General features: G+C 39.7%; 1 protein-coding gene across 3 annotated transcripts in view; it reads left to right on the forward strand.

The window, feature by feature from the left end:
• The first annotated feature begins 733 nt into the window (after positions 1 to 733).
• trps1 (trichorhinophalangeal syndrome I) overlaps positions 734 to 15,103 on the forward strand; it is a 127,316-nt gene continuing 112,946 nt past the window's right edge. Inside the window, exon 1 of one of the 3 annotated variants that reach the window (XM_028597122.1) lies at positions 734 to 1,146. The gene's annotated coding sequence lies outside the window, so the exon portion shown is untranslated. Of the gene's footprint in view, positions 1,147 to 1,444; positions 1,660 to 15,103 lie in introns of those variants that run through there. The other 2 variants (XM_028597123.1, XM_028597124.1) reach the window with 2 other exon arrangements.

Below are 15,103 nucleotides of genomic sequence, written 5' to 3' on the forward strand. Positions count from 1 at the left end.
TTCAGGAATAGCTCTGTGTCTACGTGAGAGGGAGAGTGACGGTGGAAGAGCTCAGAGCAGACAAGCTGTCGGTTATTGGAGCAGCGAATAAATTTGCAGTTTACTAAATGTACAGTGTAAGTTTCAGTGCTGTAGCTCAAAACCCAAGTAAAGTTACCGTGTCTTACTTCTCAACAACGCAACAAAACAAGAAGATCTGTGGTAGCACAGGGAGAGCAGCGGTCAGTTGAAAAAACTCTTGACACCAGAGAGAGGATACGAGAAGACATTCTCTCATTGTGTTGCCTATGGATGGAGTTATAGTGAAAATAATAAAGCTAATTCCCTTTTAGCTGTGAACCCCCTGAAACCCTCTAAAGGACCCCTGGGGATCCCCGTACCCCACTTTGGAAATCCACTGGAGTAGTTGATTTGGTTTAGTATTACTGTATAAATAAGTGAGATTACAGTGTGTGTGTCACTTTAAGAGTTAGTGTTCTTGATTTTAGTGGAGTAGTTGATTTGGTTTAGTATTAACTGTATAAATAAGTGAGATTACTGTGTATCACTTTAAGAGTCAGTGTTCTTGATTTTAGTGGAGTAGTTGATTTGGTTTCGTATTAACTGTGTAAATAAGTGAGATTATAGTGTGTGTCACTTTAAGAGTCAGTCTTCGGGTGGCTTCTTGATATTAATAGAGCTGCTATGTCTTCCTCCTCTGACGTAATGCCCACAGCGTACAGAGAGACAGGCGGAGAGGTCCTGTCACAGCAAAGCGATAACACTAGTCTGAACAAAAAAATAACAGATAACGAGCTACTCTGCTTTGGTTTGCTGTGACCAGCAAATCCGGGCTCTGGGCGGCTAAATAACATACTATAACATCGGAATATTGCAATACCAGAGCCAATCTCACTAATCAGTCGGTATCAGCCTAGTTTAATGTGTTGCCGTGAAGCCTTAACTATCTCTCTTTCCCTCTCAGACCAAAGAAAAAAAGAGACAGCCAAGACACTGTCACCCCGTCCGACATCATCAACAAACAAAAACCCCACAAAGAGACGAACCAGCCAACCAGCCAGCCAGCCAGCCAGCCACCATCTTAACAGGCTGCTGAAAGAGACACACACTGAGAGAAAAGAGGCTAATGCTTATTTTGATCAACAGGTAAGCAGCACCAAAAGAAACACTATCAACACAAATGCACACCATGCATACAGCCCTTTCTACTAGTTGGTGCAGTGGCATTGTAAACGGGGGGAATAATGTATCGACGATGCACGGTTGGAGTTGTAGTTTGCGAATTGCATGCTCTCGGACAAGTGGGAAGATGAAATTTGTTCGTCCTAAAAGGACGCCAGGACTATCAATGGTGCGTTTAGGAGACAAAATATTGCTCTGTTAGCCGTTAGTAGTTTTACGACGGGCAGCAGTCGGTTTGCGTCTTATGTAACTAACGGCCTGAGCAGCGTCGGTAAGGAAAGAGGGATCTGCTGAATGAGAGAGAGGAAAAGAGCAGCACCGCTTTGAATTCACATGGCAATTTACATTTAGGTTAGGACACCCAAACGCTACACAAATACAAATTGGGGGCTACTGGGGACGGCTACTGCTTTGATTTAAGACTGAGTTTGAAGCCAACAGCAAGGGGACGTGGAGTGACTTAGTCGCCTCAAGTAGGTTTGTGGTTTTTTTTTGTAAGTTTTGTTTCTTGTTTTCTGGCATTATTTACGATAAGCGGCATCCTGACTTGAGTTGCTAGACGCCGGTGGCTTGGAGTGATTTTGTCCCTACAATGTAGCTGTCGTGTAACTACTGTGGGATACTTCTGGGTGTTTTCATTGATAACTTTTTCATTACTATTCTGACTGCAAACTTGATACTCAAGTTCAGATTTCTTGGTCATCCGAATGACGCACGTCGTAGAGAAAATGAGGAAAGAGCTTTATGTTGAAAGATGAACGCGTTTAGATGCTTGTAGTTTATTGGGCTAACAGTGGAAAAGAAGTGACACTGGATCAAAGAGATTGTGTTTGTCAAGTGGTTTACAGCCGATATGGCGCTGTTTAGTTGCACCTCTTTCATTGTTAGGAAGCTCGAGAGCGCATGGTGGATGTGAATTGTCGTAAAAGATCCACAAACAACCTCTCCTATCAACTGAAGTAGAAATAACGCGCATTTATTTATTTGTTGTTGTTGTTGTTGTTGTTGAACTTTTCATGAGTGATGCCGGGAAGTCCGAGTTGGATTTCCACTCAACTTTGAAAAAGTCCCCCCCCTCTGTCGTAAGAAACTGTGATGTTCCTTTGAGATAAGGGAGCTGGGTAGGCATGACAACTCTGTGGGGAGAGCAGAGTATGTGAAGCCAGTACAATGAGGCACACACTGCAAGGAAGCTTTTTACATAGTCCTTCACAGTTCTCCAATTCTGGCCCCTAAAGAACTGCTTATGTGTGGACCGACTTTTATTCAACAGATAACCTCAGTCATTTTTTTTAACAGCAGAGCAGGCCCCTGAGACTTTACTCTGACCCCACACTTGTTCACAGTCGTTTGAAAAGCTAGCAGTTTGTGTTTTATTAAGTGGTTTATCAATTTATTTATTCACTGGATAACCTTGTAAAGTTGCCAAACTTTTGCTGGCTGCATGTCTATCTACATCTTTACCTTCACGGCATTGCAGTGTCAAGCAGATATTTAGATAACAAAAAAATCACTTTTAAAAGTAAGACAGCATTTTATATTAATATCTTAAACACTCACTTAAAGTTCCAACATTTCCTTAAAAGTTACAAAAGATTCTCGGACAACTTTTGCAAGTTTTGTACTCTCGGCCACAGCAGTATGGAGAGGTTACACACGCATCTCTAAAGCTGGTTTAGGGATCACTAGATAGACAAAAATACAAATGAGCAAAATGATTTATGAAACTTTTTTTTGCAATATTACAACACAAATTCAGTAAACTTCCTTGATGTGCAGCTTCATGTGTAACTTTTTCAAACAATGTTTTACCATTTGCATGCATAATGTGGTCATATTAAATTTTTTATAGTTCCACAAATTCCTATGGATGTAATCAAGTTCCTCTACTGCTTTATCTTTTTTGTAACCTGACACGGATGACTTCAATTCAATAGTTTGATACTCACAATGGCCCATCTGGCTTTGTAAGTAAATCAGGATCAAGTGCGTAGTTTGAACTGACATCAACTTTTAATTTAGTTGGAACTATTTCCCAGACTTTGCTGTCCTGTCCATCTTGTCCGTTAACGTTTTTCCCTTAGAAACGATCAATATCTGTACGTCCAACTAATATCCATAGATGTCATGCATGTAATACGCCTTTAATAAACTTTTACAAACTTTTCACAAGATTCTTTAAAACGAGTAAAAATGTGATCTAGCAATGTCAGCCAAGATCTGTAACATTTTAAAATGTTCCTCTTTCCAGACACTGGATATTATTGTATCTTACGGCCTTGTTCGTAGCTGCTATTAAACGTCAAAACAGTTGACGACTTCCTAAAGAGAACCTCTGCTTGTAAAACTCTTTCCCTTATGTGTGTGTGTGTGTGTGTGTGTGTGTGTGTGTGTGTGTGTGAGACAGAGAGGGAGAGAGCACAGCGCTTTTCCCTTTATGTGTGTGTGTGTCTGTATATGCCGTGGAGACAGCCATGGCTTACTCATATGGCTGCAATATGTGAAGTCTCTGCGGTGGAACTTGGAAGGGAGAAAGTTTTGAGGGAGAGAGACAGAAACAGAGAGAGAGAACACGTGTAGTGAGGGAAGTCAGAAATGTCCTGTTCAACTAGCTGGAATGCATCTCCTGTGTTTTATTGATGGTTTGATGTTCTGTAAGACATGAGGAACAACTGTAGTGATTTTGTGGGCTGCCATGCATTTGTCATTGGTCTTTTTTTAAAGTAGTGCTGTGTTACAAGGGACAAAGGCCGGTTTGAGATGAGTTTAAAAGGAAATTTTAACCCAGTCCAAACAGCTTTTCTGGGGAAAAAAATCTGGTGATTTCATTGGTGGACATGTGAGTGATTTTACTTCCTCAAAGAAAGCATCATGGTCATAAAAGAGTTTGGAAAGAAAGAGAAAGTTTGTTATGCGACATAATTTTCTCAAACTTGTAATGCTAGTCATTATAATTGATAATTATCAAGGTACAAAAGAGTTTTCTTTTTGTTTATTTTCTTTTTGGGAAAATGCTTAATATTGGTGTGTTTGAAAAAAGACAAAGTTACCTGCAATTTGAAATTATAGGCAAAGAAAGCATGAAACAAAAGGAGCCAAAGTGTAGCCTATATGATATAAATGCTATAAACTATTTTGCAAATAGCGGGTCACGATCTGGAGATGTTGTAGAAACCTGACGGGACTGTGAACATTACACAGTTAAATCAGTAACTTCACATACTCTAGATAAGAACCCATACAGCAACAGAAAAACTAATTTACAGGATTGATATAAGTTTCTAAAACTGTAAAACTTTTACTTTGCCTTCTCTACATGATACTCTCTGAGTTTTGGGTGAGTTTAGTTTATTTATTTACCTGCTAAAAGCTGTGATTAGTGAGGAGATTGCTAACTAACAATTCCTGCCATAACCTCAGTCACTCAGTCGCTGCTGTCTCTCTCCTTCTGGGCCGGACTGACGCGTGTCCTTTCTTAGAGTGTCGTGCCCTGTTTCAGCTTGTTTTGATGTTCGACATGAGGAACAGACGACTGAGTTCAGTTAATCTTGGCTTATTATTGCTGTTCTGTAAACTGGTATTCTGTGGGCGGATGGCATATCAACATGCTAGCAAATAATCTCATTCACAGACCTGTTGCCCACCACAGATAAGTGTGAGAAAGTGAAAAACAAGTTGTCTGACTGATTTGAGGAGATAACAGAAAAGAGCTGGATATTTTGCAATGTTCAGTTCAAGTAGCCTAACTGTTAATTGTGATTGAAGTGGCACCAGGAGCAATTGTTTTTAAACGCTTTGATTTTACTGTTTTATTTAACTTTTGCTTCTCACTTTTGTGTGTGTGTGTGTGTGTATTTTAATGTGTCAGATAATTGTCTGGAAAGCTTTGCTCAAATAATATAGCACATGTGTTCACAGCTGACATTTACTTAACATCTCCATACCTCACCATTAAGCTCCTGTGATTATAAAATCTGTGCTTCGGCGATCTTAGCAGTAAAGCAGATCATATAGTGTTCAAACATAGATCAGAGGGGACAGGATGTTCTTTTCCTCAAGAGTTTTAAGTATTTTTCTTTATGTGGATGCACAACTCTCATTTATTTCTCATTTCTGATCCCATTTATTTCTGAACGTGCATTGTCTTAACTCTCACTTTTTCCAATAAGCAGTAAAAGATAGCTTCTATTAAAGCAATCAGCCATTATTCATCTCAACCTGCCTGCAGTTCAGATAAAGGGAAACATAATTTGTTACGGATAGTTTATTTAAAGAAAAAAAACTTTTTGCAAGGCTTCTGGCTCTCTTGGCTCATAGCTCTGTAGCTCGCACTTCTATCGCACTTCTATATTACACAGAAGTAGTCTCTTATTTTGCTCGTATCTCAAAGACACAGTTGTTTTGAACTTATTTGACTGTCTGGGCACATTGTTCTGCCTCTTTCATTGCTTTATTTTAAGCTGCTTGTAACATGGGTGATACAGGGATTTGAGCTTATTCTCCTGTTGCAGTTACTGGAAGTCACTCTGGAAAAGAGTGTCTGCTAAATGCCCAAAATGTCATCCCCACTCTCTGTCTGTGGTTAGTACAGCCTTGTTTAGGCTTGAGTTTGTCTCTAATGTCTTTGGTTTTATTTTAGACTTTTAAGTCTGTCTTTTAGACGGCCTGCTTCAGATAATGAGCACATGGTCTTGGTTTAGAGGGAAATTATTCTTTTTTCCCCCCCCGTTTTGTAGTTTTTTTTTTTTGGACAGACAAATCCTAAATATGGGACAATTTTTCTTCCTTTGATCCAAGAGAGTAAATAATCCTTCTGTCACTATACAGTGGAGACTGATAACGTGGTGGTTCAGCGGATTTAGGCACCAGTGGAAGGTGCTGACACAGGCAGCAGTATGGTCTTGTGGTTGTAGAGACTGTGCCGTTACCAAAAGGTTGTATGGTCAAACGCCGTAACGCCGTAACGCCTGCTCGCTCCTTGTAACTTTCTTTCTACGACTATCAGTTCAGTCTCTGAAACATACAGTAGATGACATTGTTTCCAAATTGACATGTCATGTATTTAGTGGTACCAGAAAGATTTGGAAACCAATTTTTAGTCAACATACAGTAACTGTGGCACCTGAGCCAGTTAACGAAAGCTCGCTCGTCTGAGAAACCTGCCGGTTTGTTGTGTGATGTGTTATGAGTTGCGAGCTCTGACTGCTTTGACTCAGCAGCAGTGCACTTAACACGCTCATGCTTCCTGTGCACCCAGACGTTTAGTTATCAATCACATTTCATGTGAGTTTGGATCTCATGTAAAACACAGTGGATGATTTGTTCCTGAGTTCAATTAACTTTCAAGTAAATGAAGATCTTATTGAAAATGAATCGATTCTCATTTGCTCAACCGTGAGCAAGTGAGCCGCAGTTTCCAATATGAGAGTATTGTTTGGAAAGATTTTGTCACGTTTACTACACAGTGGCAGTTTCCACATATGCGCCGTTTGTTAGACAATTATGACTTTGTGCTTTAATCATACAGCGATAAGTTCCACATTTTCCAAGTCCCAAACGAGTGCCTTTGAGTTGCTGCTCGCCTTCTGCTTCCACCTTTCTCCAAGCGATACTACAGGTGTTGTTCCAGGTTTGAAGGGTTTCACAAAGGAAAAGCTCAAATGTTTATGATTGAATGCCATTAGGAGAAACATGTAGCTTTCCTATAAACAGTTGTCTATCTTGAAACAAAGTAGAGTGTGTTAGGTCATTGATGTGACTTCCATGTGTTTTAAATGTTGGTGGCACAGAGATCTTAATAAGAAACGTTTGGAGGCCCTGAATTATTTACATTAGCTCTGCATTATAAGATGATAGTACCTAAATAGTTTTTTATTGAGACTAAGTCTGTCAGCCTATTTTACACTCGGGTGGTGCATTACAAGTTAGTTTGACTTATGTTTTCCACTGGCATTGTAGCTCTTGTTGTGGCAATACTCAATAAAACCTTCCTCCTTAATGGTTTCACATTTGAAAATGGAGCTCTACATTAAAAGGTAAAGTCGAATTACAATAACCCACAGCAAAAATCATAAAGGGGGGAATCAATTTCACAATTGAGATGAGTAATTGGGGAGTTGCCCTTTTTAAATTTTAAATCCTTGCATAATGTATTTGATTGAGATCCAATACTGCTTTTTCTTATAGCTACAGTATTTCATGAGGTTGTGGTTTGTGGAGTGGGCCAAATATACTTGCAGCTGTCACATCAGGACCTCATAGTTACATTTATCTTTTTTTTTTCTTTTGGACATGATTATTTCCTATAATTTATACTCCAATGTCAGTGTAAACACGGTAGCCAGAAGCTTTTGTTTGTTCTATTTGCTTAAGTTTCCTCTCTCTTTCACAATAATCCAAGTGGTGTCAGTATACAGAAGAGGATATTCGAGCTTGTTTTGCTACTTTCAGAAAAGCCAATTTGACTTGAAAAGATAATCCATCACAGTAAACATGCAGCTTGAATCTGTCAGAGATTATTTTTAGTTTTATTACCTATCACGAGTTTGTACAGTATTATTAAGCTCTGCTTGTTGCCAAACTACAGGGACACCAACAGGGAGTTTTGGAAGTCTATGTCAGGATAGTATCCCCTAAAGACTTTTTTTTACACGCCATATACTTGTCTTTATATTTAGGAAGTTGCTGTTAACAGTGTTTCAAGAAGTTGTTTTAACTCTGTTTGTATTGAGAAATTAAAAAGTAAAAAAAAGAAAAAAGTATGTACATGTAAGTACATATGGCATGCATTTCAAGTGTTTTGGGAGAAAAGAAACCAGCAGTAGAAATAAATAAATAAATGAACAATATCTCAAAGTAATTCTGGTATTCTTTTCAGAACATAAATTAAGACTTGAGATGATGGTTTTCTAAATGTTTTCTAACATTCAAAAGCCAGTTTAGTCACTTCAATGTATAAAGTTATTGTATATATGTGGTATATCAGACAGTATAGTACAATGAGGAGATAAAGAACAGTAGCCTATACAAAGAGTGATTGTAACATGAAGCTGTGAAAATGCATTCAAACTTGTGGTGTTGTATGATTACATTAGTATACTGCGCTCAAGTCTTCCCGTGAGCTCGGCTCCATCTGTAATTTCTTCCAGTTTTCACCCAGCAGACAGACAGACAGTGAAAATGATCTACCAAAAATGTGACAGTGGCATAAGTGGCATGAATTTGAATGTGATTCATGTTGCAAGTTTCTTTGTGTTGAAGCTGAAAAGACTGTGCGACACGCAGATGGAGAGAGTACTGAACCATTTTCCTCAAGTACTGTATGCTTAATTCAGCGAGACCTTTCTCAAGTAGAAGTGTTTTTTTTTTTTTTTTTTTTATCGAGTAAGCTACTCGGGTAAAAGTTGTCTCACTCCAAAGTGAGGGCACAGTCAGTTAATTCTGAACGAAAGAAAGTTTTTTGATTTCATGCACGTGGGAAAATTGCCCACTGTGAATCGACACATCCACCTGTTTTGTCGTGTTTCCCACTTTTACAGGTTAAAGATTGGTATTTATCAAAAGGTTACATCATGTGTACAACAGACGGGAACTGTATTTTACATCACCTTTCCCTAAGCTACTATCAGGACAAATCAGAAGTTTTCTTCAGGATCACTAAAGCAGTATTTTTTTGATGTGGATGTTGTCTGTTCACAGGGGATTGCAAGCCTTTGTAGTTCAATATATTTCATTAATATGGCATCCGTTCCTGCTGTATATCAGCAATGAATCAGACATGCACAACTTCTCATGTTTAGCCTGCAGTATTGGAGAGCATTCATCTCCAGACATGGCTATCAGTTATTGTTACAGTCTAGCAACACTTATCTCCTTCCGTCGAGGTCAAATCTGTCTCATTGGCAGTTTGGTTATGATTAAACTGATTGTTTCTGTGCTGAAGGTTAACTGTCTGTTCTGTCAACAGTCAAACAAAGAAACCCCCCCCACACACACACACACACAACACACACACACACACATACACACACATATACACATACACATAAACACACACACACACACACACTTGAATTGCTTAGCTGACGGATGTGTTGCTTTGCCTCACTCCATTTCTTTATCTCTAAATCTCTGTTTCTCTTATTCTTACTGTACCGACCAAAAAGAGACTGTTAGCGTCGGGTGTGCTTGATCACACTGATACCAATGTCAAAATACTTAATTTGCTTGTTCAGAGAATGCAATTAAGTTTAATTTCAAGTGTGAATACACACTGAAATTTTTTTTGCTATGGTGATCTTTCTCAGTCACAGTAAGATTTGTTCCAACATTTGATGTGGCGTTCCTGTGGCAAACATGCCTTTTTATCTAGCACATGTCGTGCACTCATACAGTATAGCATTAGATCTTTATGTCCTGGATGGGTGAGTTTGTGTTTTGAGTTCTGTGCTCTTGTAAATGTGCACACAATATTAACCCTGGGTTATATACATTTTTGCCGCTGTTAAAACTATTGGGCTCTCTCTTGCGCACACACACACACACACACACACACACGTACTACTCCATTAGTATTGTAGTCTGGGATCTGGCTAAAACATCTGGTGGCTGAGTAACTTTTCAAAGTAGTCTTTGTCCTCACTCTGTGTGCATGCATGCATGTGTCTGTCAGTGTGAGCGTTCGTGTGTGTTTGTCTGTCTGTAATAAGGGGCAGACTTTTTATGGCGTCCCGTCAAATTAAAACTATGATTTAAATGACTAACATGTATGTCCTTTTTTTCATTAAATCGAATAGCGACACTAGCCTCTGCAGATTTGTTGCGCTTGCTTCTGGCCATGTGGACTGTTTGGACTTGTCTGTTTGGACTGTAGAAAAAAAAAAACTTAAAATAAGGATTAAGCATGGAGTAATTTATGAATGGCCAGTCTGGCCTGTTCTGTTATTTTATTCATGTAACCCTGGCCAGCTGCTCCTTAGCATAGAGACATCAGGAAGCAAGCAAAGGAAGATATGACACTCTTCCAACTTGCCTCTGGTCCAGCTTGACATTTCTTCCCAAATCTGAAAGAACCACTCTAATGTAGATACAGCTAACTGTCTCACCTGTTCTCTGCACGATGGGGCTGAGCTTGGTTTTCTGATTCTGTGTAAAATGATCCTGCAGTAGCAGCTTTGGGCTTTAGAGGGTACAGCCCTGCAGACAGTTTGAGCTGATGCCCTCAGGGCTTCGCTTCAAACCACATCAACTTTGAAAGAAGCAGGGATTCATCTTCTCTTACAGCAGTTAAGAGTGATTAATCTGCATATTTAAAGGTGTGGAATCTTGTCCTGGTACAGGAACTTTAGTTTAATGTGTGTGTATCATATTTAATGTAGGGAATTATTTGATGTAAAATTGTAATGGCAACGTCTCGGTGTCTGCACACTATTGAATGTGTTTGAATAGTGATCAGATTTAGAGACCTTCAGTCCTTTGTTGATCTGCATCATTGGACATAGCACTGTAAGAAGTTACTTAGGATAATGTACTCTTGGTGCTGTATTGTTTTATAAAGCATTTTTTTTGTCTTCAATGTCTGTTAACTGTATGTCTTTGGCTTTTGGACTGCTGATTGGACAAAACAAGACATTTGAAGGCTTTACCTTTTTGCTTTGGGAAACTGCGATGGCATTATACAGTATTTTTGGACATTTTACATAACAACCAATTTCCACACCTAATTTCCCATCCTCACAGTGGACCTCTTATATTGAATCTTAACCAATAAACACAAATCCATGGATTGTGACTGAGTATTATTTATTTAACATAAGTGCAGGAAGATCTAAATAAAATAGGCTCTATTTTTCTTGAGGAATGCATTCATCAAACATACCGATGTGTCTGAAATTAGGTCGGTTAGAGAGTTGTACTAATTGCAACAATGAGGCTTTGCAGTTTTTGCAGATTATTCTTTAAGGCAATACATCAAAACCACATCCTTTTTAAAACACTATCCAAGTAGCCTTAAGTGATAACCATATCAGGACTCATCTGCAGGGTCATTACCAGCATTTGAAGACCGGAGATTCATTAAATTTGTTACCATCAGCATGTTTGTGGATAAATAATAATTTTGATGGTCAGCATGTTTAAAAAATAACTCTGAAAGGGGAAGTCTTGCTAGTATTGACAATAGACAGTGTGCAGCATGTTTGTTTTCTTAAATTTTGTCTCACGAAAAAGAAATGATGTCTACTTGCTGAGAAGTGGGCAATAGTGTGTTTTCTGAAATGTCTTGTGTGTGTGTGTGTGTGTGTGTGTGTGTGTGTGTGTGTGATCAAGTGGTTGCATGGTTAGATGGATGATGGAGGAAGGGAGGTGGTTCTTTTTTGAAATGGAAATTAAGGGGGAGCACATCTGGGGGTCTTTGAGACTTTTGTGGGGGGAGAGGAGAAGGTGGGTGTCAGAGGCCCACAGTCAGAAGTGTGTGTGTGGGTAGTAGGGGGTGGGGTTTAAGGAAGAATGGATGAAGAAGAGGGAAATGGTAGTTTTTCATTTCTGGGGAGGTAGGAAATAAAGAAAAATGGGATAAAGAGAGGTGTCTATGCTTAGTGTTGGCCTGTGGAGTGGGGAGAGACAGACAGGGATAGATGGATGGATAGATTCATGGATAGAGGGAGGGAAGAAGAAAGGAAGTGAGACAAGGTAATAATAAAATCTAGGCTGTGATCGACATGATTAGAAAAGGAATTGATATTGCTTATATCAATAAGGTGGAAATAGAGTAAAAAAGTAAATAAACAAGGGAAGTAGGGATGGACAGAAGGACAGATGAGGAACCCATTTACATAGACAGGAATGGGAGGAGGAAAAGTGGGGCAGGGAAAAGGGGGGGAACGATCACTTGCTATAGTCGAAAACTTTACGGCTGACAGTTAAATTTACTTCAGGCCTGTGAGTGTGTGTGTGTGTGTTGGGGTGGGGTGGAAAAGCACAGTGGGGGGCATGGCGTTTGTTCTGCAACATGGCTTTTGGGCTTTTTAGTGCTTCACACACACAAGTTTTCCTCTTCCTTTTTCTTGAGTGGCCGATTTTACCTAGCTGTGAGAATCTCTCGCTCACGTTTTTTTTTTTTCTAACCTTTTCTCTATCTTGCTCTTTTAGAGGAGTAAATGATTAGATTATACAAATGTCTGTTCAGTGACTGAAGAGCATTGGTTGGTAGAGGTTTCAAGAAACCAGGGCAGGAGACGTGCCTTGACATATGAACTGGAACTTTTGTGATCTCTTCAGTCAGCCACTCCCTCTGTTGTCTTGTGTTCTTTCAGTCGCTTGGACATCTACAATTTGTATACCGGTGTGTAAAATATAAGATAATTTGTCCTTTCCGATCCTTGAGGTGCACTTAATGCATGTTTTAACATTTTTTAAATAAAACATCAAGGGATGTGTCTGTTGTGAGATAAGTGAAAACAAGTGCTCCTCATGTTTTTGTGATTCAAATAATAAAAATATATTCAGGATTAGTTTGGCAAGGTGTGAAGTAGGGAAACGATCTAGCTTTATCTTGCCTGGTACTTAAAGCAGCTTTAAAAATGGCGTCATGTCTTGAAGGATAAGATAAAACAAGTGCCTCTTGCTGTGTTATTCAGGATATATTCCAGTGATACTGCACCCCAGGCCAACAACTTCACTTAGACTATACATGTGGGGTTATGAAGTAAAGTGTTCTGAGGATGTAGAAAGTCTCTCCTGAGTAATACTGAAGAATGAGGCAGCGTTCAATTTTATAGATGAAAGCGGAAAGACGGAAAAAAACAGGAGTAAAGAAAAACAGCATGTGGTGTGAAAAGTAACAGATCTGAGCAGATGAGTTAGCATCAGTGGTCTAAAAAGTGAAGGGTGTCACAAATTCGATTTTAAATCGAAATTAGAAGCAGGATTGGTTAATTCTCCCAGTGTTTTTTCTCTCAACACCGACTTACTTGCGCACGTCCGAAGGAAAAAAACAACAGAAAGAGCGTAACTTGCAGCTGAGAGCATGCAGCTGAAGACAGAGGGTAACACTATCTTACCAGTAGCCCACAGCTTGACTATTAGACACCATGGCCACTGCTGCAGTTGGAGATGACGGAGAATCAACAGAAAATCGTCCTGTTTTCCTGAAGTCACATTTGCCTGCCCTGTGAGTGAGTTATGTAAACAAACAACATAGGCAAAGCATATGGGCTCTGACGGGACTCCATGGTGCCTTCAAGTACACAGCGTTAAACTAATGGTGCATTCAATAGCGCCATTAAAAAAAACCTCTGAGAAACTCAAACTGTTGTTGTAAAGTACCCTTCTCCTATCTAGTGGCTCTTATTGTGGCATTGCTGTCCCTGTTGAAACATTTATTTTTTTATCGAATCGTGACATTAAAATCAACTATACATTATAGTCATGTATGGGTCATTCTGCCTCCAAAATCTGGAGGAAACCAACCTGGAGCTCAAACCTCTGCCTCAAAAAGACATGAGATTTGTTTATTTTTTTATATAATTTTTTGGGCTGAAGACAGGAAAGGGGAGAGAGAGGGGGAATGACATGCAGCAAAGGGTAACTTCTGCGGTAAGGACTGAGTTTTTGTACATGGGGCGCACACTCAACCAGGTGAGCTACCAGGGCGCCCCACTACAGGAGCATTTTGACAGGATCTGGTGTGACGGGGTCTGAAGCACACAGTTATAGTTGCAGCTATTTAGTATTGTGTTTAGTAATACTTTGCTTTAAATATGGTTTGTGAAATCTGAATGTTAACCCTTGACTATGTTAAGAATGATATGGCTCTATGGCGTTAAGTCAGGTTCTCGATTTCAAGAGTTCTCTTTGCAAATTACCATCGCATCATTGGAAACATTCCTTGCTGCAGTCCAGGAAAGTATAACATACTTTGGCATTCAGTCACTAGATCAGATTTGTAGCTTTACAGGAGAATCCTATCAAAGGAAAGTTGATACCTCTTAAACGCTACAAGTATCTTTGATTGAGACACTGAGACACATTAAAGCATGTTTTCATTGCTGTGAAAATTCAGCATTAAAAGAATTACACTGATAGTATGATCATATTTGGCTTGGAATTTTTATTCAATTCCAGTTTTTGAATGGAGTCCAGCTCTGCATTGACATCACTGAGGCCCTGAAACCTCCCAGTCTTGCTTCCCGGTAGTGTTCAACAGGGAAACGCTGCTTCACTTGGCCAGCGCGCAGATAGAAGGGCTCTGGAAAGGAATATAAAGTCAACATTGTGGGTTGAAAATGTTCCGTTGTGTGTCTGTACAGTACGCGTGTGTGCGTGCGTTTTAAGTTTGTCCAGACATTTTTTCCCGTCGGGCCGGCCGCTTGCAGGAAACGTCCGATACTCCAGGAGTGGAAAGAGCGTGTGTGTGTGTGTGTATACACAGAGAGAGAGAGAGAGAGAGAGAGAGAGAGAGAGAGAGAGATGTTGTGAGTGTGTAGCAGCATGTGCATGGTCTAGTGTATTAGCTTTTCTTTTTCTGTCCGTAGATGTGCGTGTATGTCTGATGTAATGTTTGAGCTTACCCAGACAGACAAACCGAACCATGACACATGCGCAGCATACAGGGGTGTGTGTGTGTGTGTGTGTGTGTGTGTGTGTGTGTGTGTGTGTGTGTGTGTGTGTGTGTGTGTGTGTGTGTGTGTGTTACTTTAAAATAATCAGATATGCTTGGCAGACTTGCAAAGGCTGGTGAGAAGTAATGTGTGTTTCTGGCAGAGCTGGAGTTTGTTTTCCGTATTTTGGGGGAAAGGATAGCTAGGCAAGCGTCAACAATCAACATGTTGATTTATGCAGCTACTAGTTCCTTCCATTACGCCTACAACTACCACTGAAGCAGCGTTTGTTCTCCCATTATTTTTGATGTATGAGCGTCTTA

This window comes from Perca flavescens, chromosome 14 (genome assembly GCF_004354835.1).
Source record: "Perca flavescens isolate YP-PL-M2 chromosome 14, PFLA_1.0, whole genome shotgun sequence".
In the NCBI taxonomy this organism is placed as follows: domain Eukaryota; kingdom Metazoa; phylum Chordata; class Actinopteri; order Perciformes; family Percidae; genus Perca; species Perca flavescens.